At 42.5% G+C, this 12,136-nt stretch overlaps 1 pseudogene; it reads right to left on the bottom strand.

The window, feature by feature from the left end:
• LOC110153531 (noelin-2-like) overlaps nt 1-5,147 on the bottom strand; it is a 133,579-nt pseudogene extending 128,432 nt beyond the window's left edge.
• Nucleotides 5,148-12,136: the final 6,989 nt, after the last annotated feature.

The raw sequence follows: 12,136 nt of genomic DNA, 5'->3' as shown, positions 1-12,136 counted from the left end.
TTACAACTGTACAACTACTCACTCTTATGTAACAGATAATACTCCCTACAACTGTACAACAACTCAACCTTATGTAACAGATAATACTCCCTACAACTGTACAACAACTCACCCACATGGAACAGATAATACTCCCTACAACTGTACAACAACTCACTCTATGTAACAGATAATACTCCCTACAACTGTGCAACTCAGCCCTATGTAACAGATAAAATTCCCTACAACTGTACAACTCACCCTTATATAAAAGATAATACTCCCTACAACTGTACAACAACTCACCTTTATGTAACAGATAATACTCCCTACAACTGTACAACAACTCACCACTATGCAACAGATAATACTCCCTACAACTCACCACTATGTAACAGATAATACTCCCTACAACTGTACAACTTACCACTATGTAACAGATAATACTCCCTACAACTGTACAACAACTTACCTTTATGTAACAGATAATACTCCCTACAACTCACCACTATGTAACAGATAATACTCCCTACAACTGTACAACAACTTACCTTTATGTAACAGATAATACTCCCTACAACTCCATACAACACCACTATGTAACAGATAATACTCCCTACAACTGTACAACTCACCACTATGTAACAGATAATACTCCCTACAACTGTACAACTCACCACTATGTAACAGATAATACTCCCTACAACCCCTTACAACTCGCTCTTATGTAACAAATAATACTCCCTACAACTTCCTTATGTAACAGATAATACTATAAAAGGGAATATAAAAAGAACTATAATTTAATGTTGAAAATGATTCCCTATTGTCTAAAAAGAGTCTTTTTTTATTAGAGTTGAAGAATCAGAATCAGTATTGAACATCGAGTCTATTTCTTATCTCAATCCAGTTTTATAATTTTAGTTTTGTAACAACGCTGTTTCAAAATGACAATGTTGCTGCCATTTCATGTGGAACAAAAAAGTCCTGAGTTTGCACGTTCTCCCTGTGGATGGGTGGGGTTCCTCTGGGTGCTCTCCCAAAACAAAACTGTTCTCTCAAAAGTACAGTGAACATACTACACATAGATAATCAATTGAAGAGTAAACATGTCCTTAAAGGAACTGCCTGCACTCCACTGTTTTCAAAAAGCTACTAGTACAAAAAAAAAGATGAATAAACAGCAAACAAAAGCTATAAAGGAACAGAAAACTATGTACAGTAAATATGTTTAAACCAGCTGCATTTCAGCACTGAAACTGGCAACCCAAATGAGAGAGTCATGTGAGGCTCATTCTGCTTTCTGATTGGATAATTGTCTTGAACCAAAACACTTAATTACAGATTAATTAATAGACCTTCATGTCCAGTGGTTTTGTAATTACACTAAACAATAACTCTGCATTAGTCAGTAAAAACTCCATTTGACTCCAACATGTCAAAATCCTTACATCAGTAAGCTACTGGTACTACTACTACTACTACTACTACTACTGCTACTACTACTACTACTACTACTACTACTACTACTACTACTGTACTACTACTATTACTACTACTACTACTACTACTGATACTACTACTACTACTACTACTACTACTACTACTACTACTACTACTACTACTACTACTACTACTACTACTACTACTACTACTACTACTACTACTACTACTACTACTACTACTACTACTACTACTACTACTACTACTACTATTACTACTACTACTACTACTACTGCTACTACTACTACTACTACTACTACTACTACTACTACTACTACTACTACTACTACTACTACTACTACTACTACTACTACTACTACTACTACTACTACTACTACTACTACTACTACTACTACTACTACTACTACTACTACTACTACTACTACTACTACTACTACTACTACTACTACTACTACTACTACTACTACTACTACTACTACTATTACTACTACTACTACTACTGCTACTACTACTACTACTACTACTACTACTACTACTACTACTACTACTACTACTACTACTACTACTACTACTACTGCTACTACTACTACTACTACTACTACTACTACTACTACTACTACTACTGACTACTACTACTACTACTACTACTACTACTACTACTACTACTACTGCTACTACTACTACTACTACTACTACTACTACTACTACTACTACTGCTGCTGCTGCTGCTGCAGCAAATACTACTACTACTATTGCTACTGCAAATACTTCTACTACTGCTGCTACTGCAAATACTACTACTACTGCTACTATGACTGCTATTGCAAATACTACTACTGCTACTATGACTGCTACTGCAAATACTACTACTACTACTATTGCTACAGCAAGTACTACTACTACTACTGCTGCTATTGCAAATACTACTACTGCTACTACTAATACTAATACTATGGGTACTGCAAATACTACTACTAATACTACTACTATGGGTACTGCAAATACTACTATTAATACTACTACTAATAATACTACTACCATTACTACTGCAAACACTACCACTACTACTGCAAATAGTAAAACTACTACTGCAAATACTACCACTACTACTGTAAATACTAAAACTACTACTGCAAATACTACCACTACTACTGCAAATACTACTACTACTACTGCAAATACTACCACTACTACTGCAAATACTACCATTACTACTGCAAATACTACCACTACTACTGCAAATACTCAGTTTACATAAAAAGCCTCACTTGTGTATTACATTCTCAGAGTACTACACTGCAGTCATTCTTCACTCATTCAGTTACTTCTGTCGCCACAGCTGCCCTGAGGCAAACTGACAGAAGCGGAGCTGGTCATCTGCGAAATCTGCCCCTGAGACCACAGCCCGTCACTCATGCGCGTCATATCTCTACACAGGGAAGGTGTGTGATGTGTTTGGCCCAAGGACACAACCACGGACTGGAGCGTGAACGCCCGCAGACCTTCAGGGCGCTGGATGAATGGACTGACTCACGGCTGCTCACCTCTACTTACTGAAGAGAAGCAGAATAAGAAGTGTCTAATCAATACCATCTGAGATTTATGTGGGGCACGGTGCTTTTTAACTCTTTTGTTGTTGTTTTTTTACTAATGAAATCAAAAGTAGAGTCATTATTCTGTTGTCTTTGATTAAAAAGGAGACATTTTATACAAGCTGGACTTTTTAAGAGCTGTCTGTAAGTGGGGTTAGTCCTGCAGCCGGGAAACAATGCCACACACTCATAAAGTATTTTTAATGGCCACATCAGAAGACATTACGTTAGAGGTGTAATTCATGTATGTCGATAGCAGAATGTTCAGCAGTTACCATAGTGACACAACAGCCAGGCTGGCACCACCTAGTGCCTCTGCTCTATTTCAGTTCTCTCCAGCGACTAGGTCAGAAATCAAAATACAGGAGACGGTTTGCAAGAAGTGTGAGTCCAGGCACCAGCCAATCAGTGAAGAGACAGACATTCTGTGTTGACAATGATTACTGAGATCAAGGATTTAAAGTTGGAATAAAGAGAATGTTTGGTGAATTTTATCAAGAGGAGAGACGTTATTGTCCTTCTTCCTACAGCTTTGAGAAAAGCTTAATATACCAGTTAGTCCTGTTAGCAGCGCATTACATACGTCATGACCAAATTGCAGCGACTGGTTAAATGATAAAAAGTACCTGCCTACTGTCGTCTGAACAAATTACAAATTCTAATGGTCATACCAGCTTGTCAAGGCCTGATCCCATCAGATCTCAGGAGCTGAGCAGGGTTGGGTCTGGTCAGGACTTGGGTGGGAGACCACTGGGAAAATCAGGTGCCACAGTGGGGCACCAGTCACACAAACTTTCGTTGTGTCCTTAGGCAAGACACTTCACCCACATGAAAGTGGCATATGTGTGAGTGGCGATGGTGGTTGGAGGGGTCGATATCACAGACTGGCAGCCTCTTACATCAGTCTGCCCCAGGGCAGCTGTGGCTACAATAGTAGATTACCACCACTGGAGTGGATGAATAATGATCTGTTAAGAGTCTTTGAGTGTCCAAAAATGTGCTGTATAAAACTGATGCATTATTAGTAATGCTGCGAGGTCACACGGTCTATGAAGTGAAACCGACTGATGAATCAGGCTAGAGACACAATGCACACATGAGCAAACACTGCCAAAAAGGTTTTGAAGATTTTAGCCACAAAAATACAAAAACAGATTTAAACTTCACATTTTCAGGAGCCTGTGATCAATACAAGCATTCACAGTCCTGTTTAGGTGTCTGATTTTCAACAAAAACTTGGTTAAAGGGACAGTCTAAAATGTTGGACATAGGACCTCATAGGAGTGTCATAGGAAACATGCAAAGAAATATTCCATCCAGTCCTTGTATTTGCAGAGGTCGCTGGTGCTAGGCTAGTGCATGTCAATGGCCATAGTTCTCCTGCCACTAAAAACAGTCTTACCCACTCCACAAAACACCTGAAACAAATCTATTATTACACCAGACTGTCCATGTAAATGTCTGTGTTGATAGAATAATGTTTGAAATAAAATTAACCTCACATCGCTTGAATTGTCACACGTTGAGGGACTATTTTCTCATATATCAGTCCGCCGCTGCCAAGCTTTTTATCAGGAAGTACAACTCACCACTAACTTTATTTCAGACATTATTTTATCAACACAGACAATTCACATGGACAGTCTGGTGTAATAATAGATTAGTTTTGGGTGTTTCTTGGAGTGGGTAAGACTGTTTTTAGTGGCAGGAGAACTATGGCCATTGACATGCACTAGCCTAGCATCAGCCACCTCTGCAAATACAAGGACTGGATGGAATATTTCTCTATTCTGTCTCCACACGTCTCCAACACTCTGGCTCACTAGGAAACAAGGCCTTATGTCCAAAATTCCGGACTGTCCCTTCAGCATCACGTCGCCGGAGAATATCGACAACATCACCTTCGAAGCATCGGTACACATTCGCTTCCGCCTTTACCCGCGACCGTTTCTACATGAGTAAAGAAAAACTCACGCTGACGAATCTCTCGGCGGTCCCCTCTGGCATTGTGCCGTTGAGCCCGACGAGGGAGGGCAGCGTCTGGGACATCCAGTTGGTCACCATGGCCATCGTACTGAGCACCGCCCCGATCTTCAGCATGGGCACACTCATCGTCACCCGCTTCTGGTAAAACCTCTATACGAGCTGCTGTTGTGTCCGGCTGTGGGCAGAGGGGGCGCTAGAGGCAACGGAGGAGCGGGCCAGGCCAAGACATGTCCGAATTATAATCCAGAAAAATATTGTCCTGTGAAGTAGTTTTATTAAAAATATAATTCAGCTTTTATACAATTTTACGTTTTACGGAAACAAGAGAGGGTACGCGGCAGGGGTGTCCGTACAGTCCTTTCAATTTTACGATACAAATTCAGTTTTTTTTTATTTTATTTTGGCTTTAGTCTTCGGTGTAGTCTATCCAACTTGTTTACTCCTCACCAAAAAATCAATTTCTCATGCAACTTTGATAAGCTCCTACACAAATTCTACGCAGCTAGAGACAAACCAGATAGAGCGCGCAGCAGGGACGTCCAAAAATAGTTCACTCCACCAAATTTTAAAATACGGGACAAAATTCGGTTATTTCTTTCACCGAATTGTTGAAATGAAATGTCTTTTTTTACACTAAAATATATTTCTCATTCAACTTTGATGTCACTTTAAAAAATAATCTCTCTAAGCAGTCTAGAGGTGCAAGGCGAGGGTGTCCAAAAATATTCCAGTCTTCAAATTTTTAAAAGGAAAAATCCTTCAATTTTGTTCAGTTGAAAATTGTCACTCAAAGTAATCCTCCAATGTATTTTGAGTCGCAGTTTACAAATGTCAAAACTGAATGAGTCCACGTTTGCTCGGTGCAAATATCTGAACAAATTTCCGAACAAATAGACGCAAACTGGAGTCAAATCTCAAATTCTTTTTCAAACGTTTCTTTCAAATTCAGTTGTATTTTTCCTTGCTTTCTGCCGACTTTTTACCTTTAAATCAGTCCAGTTTTCTGTCCAAAAATTCCGGGGGACATGTCCAGCTGTCTAGACACCACCTCACCGGTCTTGTCCCAGTTTTCCGAACACCAGCGGTACAATGTGTGAATCCAATTTAGCTCAAGATAAATGCGCCCTAGTCACTTTTCCTCACGCATGGAACGTTCGGAGCAGCTCATTTTTCTCGGGCAAAAATAGCATTGGCGTATTGATTTTTTCCTCTATAAAAACCAGGCTGGGTGGCTATAAATTGCGTTCCCCTCGTTCTCCGCATGTAATTCCATCCGTGGGCACAGTCTCCGAGGATCTCCGAAGCGGCCGGTCGTCATGTCATGCCGAGCCCGCGTTGCCGGTTAATTCCATTCGCGGTGGTCGGTAGAGTGGTAAACGCTGGTGTGTGTGTGAGTGTGTGTGTGTGTGTGAGAACGGGTCCCTGGTTAGATCGTGAATCGCTGCATCGGTGCGTCCATGGTGAGTCCGGATGGTTTTCCCGTTGCCGTGTGCGTTGCCGTGTTGCTGCTGCCTTCATTTATCCACACACCAGCACCCCTCCTCCCTCTCCTGTTAGCTCTCTCTCTCTCTCTCTCTCCCTCGCTCACTCTCTCCTCCCTCTGCTTCTTCTCTCTCTCCCCTCTCTCAATCTTTTGCTCTCCTCTACCTCTCTCTCCTCTCACTCACTCTCTTTTCGCTCAGCTTCTTCTTCTCTCTCACTCTCTTTCTCTCTCTCCTCTGTGTGTATGTGTTTGTGTGTGTGTGTGTGTGTGTTTGTGTGTGTGTGTGTGTGTAGAGCTCAGTAGAAATGAAAGAATGTGCAAACCTACAGGAGGAAGCGTGCTCTCTACAGTACACAAGGAAGATGGGGGTGTCATGTTTTCTGTCAGTGGGCCTCCAGTAGTAAATGTGTTCAGTGAAGAACACAATACTAACACAACAGTGCCTTCATAGTGGGGGCTGTCAGTCTGCCCCAGGGCAGCTGTGGCGGCGTGTGTCTCTGAGGATGAACAGTGAGCTCATGTAAATGTCCAAACACACAGTGAAGTACTGTTGTGTGTGTCTCGTCAGACCCACAGGCTGCTGTGAGCTGCTGCTCTTACAGGAACTTGATTTGAAATTTCATCAGCTGTGCCCCCACAAAACACGAGTAAACATGTAGAAATATTCAAATCAAACACAGCTTTTACTCACAACACTTTTATGTTGATTTATTCTTAATTGCAAAAACATTTTGTGTTTATGTTATAATTTGGTGTTTTGGCTCTCAGGACAATTATCCAATCAGAAAGCAGAATGAACCTCAGATGAGTCTCTCGTTTGTGTTGCCAGTTTCAGAGCTCAAATCCAGCGTGTGTCTGATCTGTGGTCTGTGCCTAAAGCCCAGCACCTGCAGCATCATGAGTCAGTGCTAGTGCAGCCTCTGCAGCTCACGGAGGGAATCCTGGAGGTTCTGAGCTTCACATGACGCCTGAACATAAACTGAGAATGAAACACACTGTGTGCGTGGGTGTGTGTGTGCATGTGTGTGTGTGTGTGTGTGTGTGTGTGTGTGTGGTGTGTGTGTGTGCGTGTGTGTGTGTGTGTGTGTGTGTGTGTGTGCGTGGGTGTGCGTGTGTGTGTGTGTGCGTGTGTGTGTGTGTGTGTGTCCTTTATGTGCAGGTTCTGTTTTTTTTTAAACAATAAGAGTTCAGGTTGCATCCAGCTCCTTTAATAAAATGCTGGTACAGTAAATGTGAGCAGTACTTCCACATGTGCTCAGCCACCTTTATCCTGAAGTACACACAGTACTTTTAACAGTAGTTTTCACACACTACAGTGTGTATGTGTCGTGTGTTGTGTGTGTTTGTGTGGGTGTGTGTATGTGTCGTGTGTTGTGTGTGGTGATTGTGCGCTGGTGTGTGGGCAGCAGACACACACAGACTTGTGTTCACAGTAAAACAGTGTGCAGCTCTGAGCACAGCACACACTCCATCAAACACAACTCAACCACAAAACTGAGTGAAGCAACAGTGCCCCCATGTGGACACACACAGCACCTACACGCCGCTCCAAACACCCCCTCTCACTCCTCCTCTCACTCCTCCTCACTCCTCCTCACTCCTCCTCACTCCTCCTCTCTTCCCTCCATCATTTCCTCTCCTCCATGTCTCTCTCCCTTCTCTCTTCCATCCCCCCTTTTTACCACCACTTCATCCTCCATCTCTTCTTTCCTCTATTTTTTTCTCCCTCATTCTCTCCTCTCTTTCCACTCATCTTCTCTTCTCCCCCAAGCTAGTCTTCTCACCATCCTCTCTTCTCTGCACTGTATTTCACCTCGTCTACCTCTCCTCTCTTTCTCTCCTTTGTTCTCACCTCTCTGCCCCTGCATCCCTCTCTCTCCCCCATCTTCTACTTTCTCTTTTCCTTTCTCTCTTCAGTCCATCTCTTCTTTCTCCTCAATACCTCTATCTCCTATATCCCTCTTTCTCCTCTCCTCTGTCCTCCTCTATCCTCTCTTCAATCCTCTCTCCTCTCTTCAGTCCCTCTCTCTCCTTTCCTCCACCCCTCTCTCTCCTCTCCTGCATCCGTCTCTCTCCTCTGCTCCATCCTTCTCTCTAATCTGTCCCCCTCTCTCCTCTCCTCCATCCGTCTCTCTCCTCCATCCTTTGCTCTCCTCTCCTCCATCCTTTTCTCTCCTCTCCTCCATCGCTCTCTCTCCTCTGTCTCTCTCTCTCTCTCTCCTCTCCTGCACTCTCTCTCTCTCTCTCTCCTCTGTCTCTCTCTCTCTCCTCTCGTCCATCCCTCTCTCTCTCCTCCCTGGTCTTGAGTGCGGGGTGTTAGTCGTGCCTTTGTGCTCTTGAGCAGTACACTCTGGGGCTGTTGTTCCGTGAGACGCCCTCAGGACACACATGGATTTTTCATCACTCGCCCCGAAGCAACACACTCGCCATGAATATTTCACACGCCACCACTCACACTGAACGACAGAACAGAGAAAAGAGGAGAAGAGAAGAGAGAGGTGCCACCACTCACACTGAACGACAGAACAGAGAAAAGAAGAGAAGAGAAGAGAGAGGTGCCACTACTCACACTGAACGACAGAACAGAGAAAAGAAGAGAAGAGAGAAGAGAGAGGTGCCACCACTCACACTGAACGACAGAACAGAGAAAAGAGGAGAAGAGAAGAGAGAGGTGCCACTACTCACACTGAACGACAGAACAGAGAAAAGAGGAGAAGAGAAGAGAGAGGTGCCACTACTCACACTGAACGACAGAACAGAGAAAAGAAGAGAAGAGAAGAGAGAGGTGCCACTACTCACACTGAACGACAGAACAGAGAAAAGAGGAGAAGAGAGAAGAGAGAGGTGCCACCACTCACACTGAACGACAGAACAGAGAAAAGAAGAGAGAAGAGAGGAGAGGGAGACAAGGAAAGAGGTGTCACCGCAGAGAGAGAGAGAGAGGGAGGGAGGAGAGGAGAGAGGAGGGTAAGAGAGGTGTCACTTCAGTGTACAACTCATGACAGAGAGAGAAAGAACGGAGAGAGAAAAGAGAGGGAGAGAGAGAGAGGCAGCACCACTGCAAGGTAAGAGAGAGAGAAGAGAGAACAGAGAGAGGGAGGAGAGGAGAGAGAGAGACAGAGAGGAGGAAAGAAGGAGAGAGAGAGGAGTAGGAACTGAGTGCGATGTGGCAAAAGAGGAGAAGAGGAGAGAGAGAGAGTCTGATAGAGCGGTGCAGTGTGATCTTATGATCCATGAAAGTCCAAAGTCCACACCAGGTAAAGCCCAGGATAAACTGGACTAAACCAGAACTAAACCAGGTCAAAACCAGGTCTAAACCCAGACTAAACCAGACTAAAGCAGCTCTAAACCCAGACTAAACCAGGACTAAACCTAGACTAAACCCAGACTAAACCAGGACTAAACCCAGGTCTAACCCAGGTCTAAAACCAGGACTAAAGCAGGTCTAAACCCACACTAAAGCAGGACTAAACCAGGTCTAAATCAGGACTAAACCAGGACTAAAGCAGGTCTAAACCCAGACTAAACCAGGACTAAACCAGGTCTAAACCAGGTCTAAACCAGGACTAAACCAGGTCTAAACCAGGACTAAACCAGGACTAAACCAGGACTAAACCAGGTCTAAAACTAAACCAGGACTAAACCAGGTCTAAACCAGGACTAAAACCAGGTCTAAACCAGGACTAAACCAGGTCTAAACCAGGTCTAAACCAGGTCTAAACCAGGACTAAACCAGGTCTAAACCAGGTCTAAACCAGGACTAAACCAGGACTAAACCAGGTCTAAACCCAGACAAACCAGGACTAAACCAGGACTAAACCCAGACTAAACCAGGACTAAACCAGGTCTAAACCAGGTCTAAACCAGGACTAAACCAGGTCTAAACCAGGTCTAAACCAGGGACTAAACCAGGACTAAACCAGGTCTAAACCAGGTCTAAACCAGGTCTAAACCAGGACTAAACCAGGTCTAAACCAGGTCTAAACCAGGACTAAACCAGGACTAAACCAGGACTAAACCAGGTCTAAACCAGGTCTAAACCAGGACTAAACCAGGACTAAACCAGGTCTAAACCAGGACTAAACCAGGACTAAACCAGGTCTAAACCAGGTCTAAACCAGGACTAAACCAGGACTAAACCAGGTCTAAACCAGGACTAAACCAGGACTAAACCAGGTCTAAACCAAAACCAGGACTAAATCAGGACTAAACCCAGGACTAAACCAGGACTAAACCAGGTCTAAACCAGGTCTAAACCAGGACTAAACCAGGACTAAACCAGGTCTAAACCAGGACTAAACCAGGACTAAACCAGGACTAAACCAGGTCTAAACCAGGTCTAAACCAGGTCTAAACCAGGACTAAAGCAGATGAGGAAACATTATAGCACAGATGATAAAACAGTGTAATGTGGGCCGTTTGATTCTAAACACACTCTTGCTCTGACGCTCTCATGTAAAGCAGCAGCAGTTGAATAAATAATGCTCTCATAAATCTTGCATGTTTCTCAATAATAGCTAATTAAAGGCTTGATTTAACTAACGTCTGCTTCACTTTATATTTTATTCCACTCTGGGTTTAGAATCATTACAACGTGTTTGAAATTGATTTTTTTTTTTAATCACATGAGTTATTGGTTTTAAATTTCCCCCCAAGTTATTCCTGACTAATTCATTATATGTATTCCAAAATGATCTAAGTTCTAAGGAGCTGAATGCAAAACCAGAAAATTCTTGTGTTTTTGTCAGAAATATCTTCAATTAAACCAAAAATCTAAAAAACGTTAATATATTTATAATCCAAAATCCTCTACTACAGAATCTGAAAATAGTCTACTACAATATATACAGAAATTCTTTGTTAATTATGATGATGATTATCCCAAAATACTGAATAATAGAGGCTTTGCACCGTCCCCTATAGCAACAGTACCTACGCCGTCATGACACCGGGCACACTATGTCACTGACTTCAGTAGTGTCAGAGAAACATGGGCAGGTTTTGTTGTGTATTTGGTTGTTCTAGACGCTCTGAAAGGGATAAAACAAATCGTTTTCTTCACTGTTCCTCTGGAAATGACTCATCAGGAGCTCAAACAAGGGAATTATCGAAAAAAAAAAAGACGCAGGTTATGGCTAAAGAACATAAACCACGAAGAGATTTCCAATGGTACCATCAAGACACACTCACGTCACTTTCATCAAGGTATTTGCTATTTTAATTGTTTCATAGTTTATTTAATGAAAGAAGCACATTTACTGAACTAAAATGTCATTAATTTATCCAGGAAAACCCGCACTAGTTTACGATTCAACGAACCCACACTGGGCTCCTATGATCAGAAGATATGATATGAAGAGTCTGTGAGCCCAACCTTGAAAGAATCGGTCATGAAAAGATCCTCGCCAACGTTAGAAAGATCCACTCACAAAAAGAGATTCATTCTAGAAGACATAGTTGTGGATAAACAAGACAATAAAGAAAACATGGGTCCTACGACGAGTGACATGTTTATATGTGCGCTGGAAGATCCAGTTTCTACTGCCACTCACACTGCAAATGTTTTCTTTTTACATTTTAGTTCAGTAAATGTGCTTCTCTCATTAAATAAGCTGTGAAACTATTTAAATAG

This window comes from Boleophthalmus pectinirostris, unplaced genomic scaffold, assembly GCF_026225935.1.
Source record: "Boleophthalmus pectinirostris isolate CB_2022bp ecotype Guang Dong unplaced genomic scaffold, ASM2622593v1 HiC_scaffold_22, whole genome shotgun sequence".
Taxonomy (NCBI): Eukaryota; Metazoa; Chordata; class Actinopteri; order Gobiiformes; family Gobiidae; genus Boleophthalmus; species Boleophthalmus pectinirostris.
The sequence above is the reverse complement of the archived record's forward strand: the minus strand, read 5'-3'. Positions and strand labels throughout refer to the sequence as shown.